Below are 6,000 nucleotides of genomic sequence, written 5' to 3'. Positions count from 1 at the left end.
TCTAAGGTGTCACTGCATGTCCAAAAGATGCAGCATGTATTCACCCTTGTTTGAAAATTTTGGGAAGAGTACAGGTAGACTGATAACCTGATTAATGTTGGATTGAGAAGTCAGTTTAGGTAAAAAAGGATGTGATTGTGTGTAGGGAAACCCTATCCTTATGAAAAATCAAGTAGAAAGATCTGGAGAAAAGGGCCTGGAGTTTGGAAATTTGCCTAGCAGAAGTGATAGTGACCAGAGAAAATTTTTCCCAGACCAGAATTTAAGGTCTGTCTTTTCCAATAGTTCAAAATGAGGTTCAGTCAGAGCTTGTAGCATGCTAGTCAAACCTCATGGAGGACAAGGATCCTTGACTAGAGGCCTGATTAGAAAAGTCCCTTTAAGAAAAGCTTTGCACAACTTTAAAGAAATCACAGAGGAGTGACTTTCACCCGAATTAAAATTAGAAATAACTGCCAACTGAACTTTGATAGTTGAATAACTCACCCCATTTTTAAAACCAGAGGCCAGAAATTAAAAAAAACACATGACTGCAGTGAGAAGGGATCCACATTCTCTCTGGAGGGGTCAGATTGAAAATGTCTTCCATTTACTTTTGTAAATTTTCCTAGTAGAGACCTTTTGAGAAGATAAGAGAATATGGCGAACTGGGGTCAAAAAGCCTGGAATGTCTAGTCATCACTGGAAGTGGAGAAATCATGCTTCAAGCAAGAAATCAAGCTTGAGGCCATTGATATCCGGGTGTTTCACTCCTGTCAGGTGAGAGAGGAGGTCTGGACTTGGGTCCAGTATCCAAGGCGGATACAGGAGATGAGGCCACAGGAAGGGAAACCAAACATGACAAGGCCAAAAAGGGGCAATGGGGAAAACCGCAGTTGTCAACTGGGATAGTTTCTGTAGAAATTTGAGGATTAGAGGTAATGGGGGATAAGCACAGAGGAGACCTGAGGGCCAATCATAGACTAGAACATCTCTCAGTGTCTCCACCAGTGGATGGACCAGGGTGAAGAACCTGCTGCATTTGCTGTTGTGGGGAGAAGCAAAAAGATCACAGCATGGTTGGCCCCATTGATAGAAAATCCTCTCTGCCACTTTGATATTGACAGACCACTCATGAGGCATTAGAATGGACCTGCTTAGTTTGTCTGCAAGTACACTGGCTTTCCCCAGTATGTGCCCTGCTATAAGAAACCCGTAAGAGTTCACCCATTGCCTTTCGACTTTGTGGATATGATCTGGTGTCCTCCTGTTTGTTAATGTAACAGAATACAGTACAGCTATATCATCTGTTTGAATCGCAATCATCCAGATGGGAGAGCATTTTGAAAGGCCTGCAACAGTAGGAGGACTGCTTTCATTTCCAAGACACTGACGTGTGAATTGGCCTTTTCTAGGGACCATGTACCTTGGACTGTCCTTCCTAAGAAAGCTCTCTCCCACCCCAGTTGGGAGTCGTCTGTGGTCACTGTGTCTACAGGTAGAGGGAGAACAAATGGACAGCCCTGAAAAACTTTGCCTGGGCAGATCCACGAACAAAGGTGTTCCTAGCAAACTTGTGTGATCCTGACTGGAGTGTACAAGGGCTGCTGAAGAACAGACCGCTGAACTAACAGAGTCCACTGTAGAATCCGCATATGAAATCTGGCTAATGGAACCAGAGTTATTGCTGCTGCTATGCACTCTAATGCTTGCAAGATTAGCTGTGCTAGAGGAGAAGAATATGAGATCACTTCCATGACCAGGGATCTGAGGGTCTGCACTCTTGCTGGGGGAAGTGACGATGTCTTACTGACCAAGGCTAGATGAGCACATATGAACTCCAGATTCTGTGTAGGCATGAGCTGTGACTGTCATGCCTAGATGGTGACATAACTGGAGCAAGTAGTCCCTTAACTGATAAACTAATAAATAAGTACTATATGAACCACTCGAACCAAAGTCAAAACGAACCACAAAGACCAAGGACTATTACCTCCTTGGACTAGAATGCAAGTCCATTTATTTAGCAGCACATGCTTCCAAAAGCAGATAGCAGCAAACAAATTTCATATTAAAAAGCACTGGATAGCAGCAATCAATCTCATTGTATATCAGAACAGTAGAAAATGCAAAGCAGCAAACAGTCTGTCTATAAAGAAACATCGAACATTAACAAAATATCCTCTTAGCGCCTCAGCTTAAGCAGCCTTTACAGAGTAATTGATACTTGAAAGAAAAAGAAGTTATGTACTTACCATAACGTTCCATGTGAGTTGTTCTTCTCGCCTTCATTATTACTGATGGGTTTGGAGCCGATCCTCATCTCCGAGTCAGCCAATTTGCAAAGCTCGAGGTCTCTAACAGCTTGAGGTCAAAGCCCTATCTCACAACGCACCTCTACCTTCTCCAGATCTTGTTTGCTGCCAACAAGCGTAAAACCTACCCCAGATTTCAAGGAAACCATAAGGACAAGTAGTGAGAGGAAACTCCTCTGGAGAACCAAAATCCACGTAGAACCTCTCAAACTTCCAGACATTGGATGGGGGTTGGTGGGGGGGGGGTTGTAATAATGAAGGTGAGAAGAACAACTCACATGGAACGTTATGGTAAGTACATAACTTCTTTATGTGAAGTTGTTCAATCTCGCCTTCATTCTTACTGATGGGTAGCATCCCCAGCACCATAATCTTAGGTGGCTCACAGAAGAACCTGCCTAAGGACAGCAGACCCAAACGAAGCTCTGCCCCTAGAGGCCTTGTCTACCTTGAAGTGAGATATAAAGGTATGTGGCTTTGACCAGGTGTCAGCTGCACAAATGGAACCAATAGGTAGCCTGGTCAAAAAGGCTACAGAAGTGGAAACAGCTCTGGTAGAATGAGCTTTGACTTTGTCATGTAACGCAATGCCTGCTTCATGGTAAATAAAGGATATACAATTAGAAAGCCATTTTGACAAGGTAGATTTGGATACCGGTGCACCTTTTCTAGAATTTGAAGACAAACAGTTGATCTTTTTTCCTGTCCAAACGGAAACAAAGTTGTCTATGGACGTCAAGTTTGTGGTGCTTATATTCCAATTGATTTGAGTGATTGGGAAAGAAAACAGGTAAGTCAATCGTCGGATTAAGTGTGAATTCGGAACAAATTTTTGATAAGAACGACAGATTCGTTCTGAAGGAAACTCTATCTTTGTGAAATATCAAGTACGGCTGCTTAATAGAAAGGGCTTGTAACTCCGAAATTCTGCGTGCTGATGTAATGGCCACCAAGAAAATGGTCTTCCAAGAAAGATATTTCAGCTCACAAGAAGAAGCAGGTTCAAAGGGCGGGAGAATAATCTTGGATAGGACTAGGTTCAAATTCCATGGAGCAGTAGGGGAACTGATAGGTGGTTTTAAGTGCATCGTACCCTTCAAAAAGGCCTTAGCCAACTTGTTAGACATACCATTTTCAGAATCACCTATATGAAAATTAGAAATAGCAGCTAGTTGCACTCGGATGGTTGCTTCTGCAGCTCCTTCATTGAACAGTTTTGTCAGAAATTCCAATATATCCAAAATGGAAGCCAGAAAGGGCTCAATGTTATTTTGCTCGGCCCAGATGGAAAACCTTTTCCACTTACTGAGATAAAGTTTCATGGTTGAGGATTTATGTGAAGACAAAAGAATATGTTGAGCCTCTTCTGATAAATATTGTAACCTGGCTATTCTGGGAATTGGAGCATCTAAGCTGTCAGTTTGATGGACTGAAGAGAAGGGTGAAGAGCTCCTGATGAGTGGGTCAACAGATCCGGCACTGGGTCCAGGATCCAAGGCTCCTCCAGTAGATGAGGCTTCAGAAAGGGGAACCAAATTTGACGAGGCCACTATGGGGCTATTCAGATAAGTGTCCTGCTCAGAAAACTGACTTTCTGTAAAACTTTGGGAATCAGGGGAAAGGAGGGAAGGCATAAAGGTGTCCCGGAGGCCAATCATGAACGAGTGTGTCCCTCAGGGATTTTCCTTGTTGAGGGATCAGGGCAAAGTAGTTGCTGCACTTGGTGTTCATGGGGTTTGCAAAAAGGTCACAGCAAGGTTGGCCCCATCTGTGGAAAATCATTTCCGCTACTTTGTTCTTGAGAGACCACTCGTGAGGCAACTGAATTGCTCTGCTGAGTTTGTCCACTATCACATTGGATTTCCCCAGGATGTGCGTTGCTATCAGAAAGCGCTGGGTGGACTCTGCCCATTTCCATAATCTTAGAGCCTCTCGACATAGGGGGTAAGATTTGTTTCAGCCTTGTTTGTTTATATACCAGACTACGGACATATTGTCTGACTGGATCGCAATCATGCCTAGAGGAAGAGAGTCTTGAAAGGACTGCAACACTAAGTGGACCACTCTCATATCTAGGATGATTATGTGCAAAGGAGCCTCGTGAACCTGCCACCTTGGGCTGTCCGTCCCTGATAATGCCCTCCCCCCAATTAGGGAAACGTCTGTGGTCACCGTTGCAACTGGAGCCGGGAGGACAAAGGGACGTCCCATAGTCACCGTCTCGGACGTTAACCACCCCCAAAGGTCATCAGAACTGGGTGATTCATCGGTAAGTTCTGAAACGTCCACTGTGTGAATAGCAGCCACTGAAGAATATGCAAGTGAGATCTCACCAGGGGAATTGCAATAATCGCTGCTGCCATAGTGCCGAGCAACTGGAGAATCTGCGATGCTGGTGTTTTGTGTTTTGACAGGAGAGCCACAATTTATTGCCATAGGGTAAGCACTCTTTCTGAAGGACGCTTTAGGGACATGCTGACCGTGTCTAAGTCTGCTCCTATAAACACTGTACGCTGTGACGGCAATAAAGCAGACTTTTCTGAATTTATTGTAATGCCCAGTTGTAAACATAGGTCTAAGACAGTGTCCCTTGCTCAAATAAGTTGATGCCTGGTGGGAGCGGTGAAGAGCCAGTCATCCAAATATGGAAACACCCGGATTCCTAAATGTCTCAAGTGAGCCATGACCTTTGCCATACATTTGATGAACACTCTGGGGGCTGTCGTGAGACCAAAGGGCAGGGCCCGAAACTGGAAGTGACTGGCTCCCAGCCTGAAGCGCAGATGATCCCTGGATGGCCTGGCCATTTTGATATGGTAGTACGCATCCTGGATATCTATAGAGCACATCCAATTGTCCTTCACTAAGAACAGGAGTATGGACTGAAGCGTGACCATCCGGAACTTCATCTTTACCACATATTTGTTGAGTCTGCTGAGGTCCAAAATAGGTCTCCAGTCCCCTGTCTTCTTTGGCACCAAAAAGAACCTTGAGTAAGTTCCGGATCCTTGCTGGTCTGCTGGGACTGGTAGGATGACTCTTTTTTGTAATAGTTTTTGGACCTCTATTGATGCCACATCCCGTAGAATGGGTGGAATGTCTGGGATTCCTTTTGTTGGTCTGGGTTGTGAATGAAAGGGGATGAAATATCCTCTGGATATAACGTTTTGTACCCATTGGGCTTCTGAAATTTTTAGCCAGGTGCCTAGGTACAAAGACAAATGTCCGCCGACTGCCTCCCAGAGCAAGACCGTCGGGTGTCCTTTCAGGAGCGCTGATAGGTCTTGCCAAGGAACTGATCCCTGTCACCCTAGTTCTGCAGACCCCTTCTGCCACGTGGGCATCTTCCACCATTGCCCCCTCCTCTGCCCCTGGAGGAGCCTTCACCTTGTGAGTTCGGAAAAGCTCCTTGGGTCTTACGGAACCACATTTTCCCTCCCCATTGACCTTTAGGATAAGGTCTAGTAGGGGTAGAAAAATGGACTCCTACGGCAGAGAGTCTTTCCGTTTTGCTCACATCTGGTGAGGGTCTCTCTAACTTTTGGTTCAAACAAAGAAGAGCCATCGAAAGGGGCATTCACAAATGACGACTTAAAAGGTTCTGCAAAAGAGCATAAGCGCATCCAGGAATGTCTCCGCAGAGCAATGTCTGTACCTGCTGCCCTACTCGTCCCATAAGCAGCATAAGATACGAGGCGCATGGAAG

The 6,000-nt window shown here is 45.0% G+C and overlaps 1 protein-coding gene across 1 annotated transcript in view; it reads right to left on the bottom strand.

The window, feature by feature from the left end:
• The window catches only part of ADAMTS20 (ADAM metallopeptidase with thrombospondin type 1 motif 20), a 3,636,702-nt gene that overhangs the window by 3,076,939 nt on the left and 553,763 nt on the right, over nt 1-6,000 (bottom strand). The window lies entirely within an intron of this gene.

This window comes from Protopterus annectens, chromosome 11.part0, assembly GCF_019279795.1.
Source record: "Protopterus annectens isolate FY-2018-M chromosome 11.part0, PAN1.0, whole genome shotgun sequence".
NCBI classification, from domain to species: Eukaryota; Metazoa; Chordata; order Ceratodontiformes; family Protopteridae; genus Protopterus; species Protopterus annectens.
The sequence above is the reverse complement of the archived record's forward strand: the minus strand, read 5'-3'. Positions and strand labels throughout refer to the sequence as shown.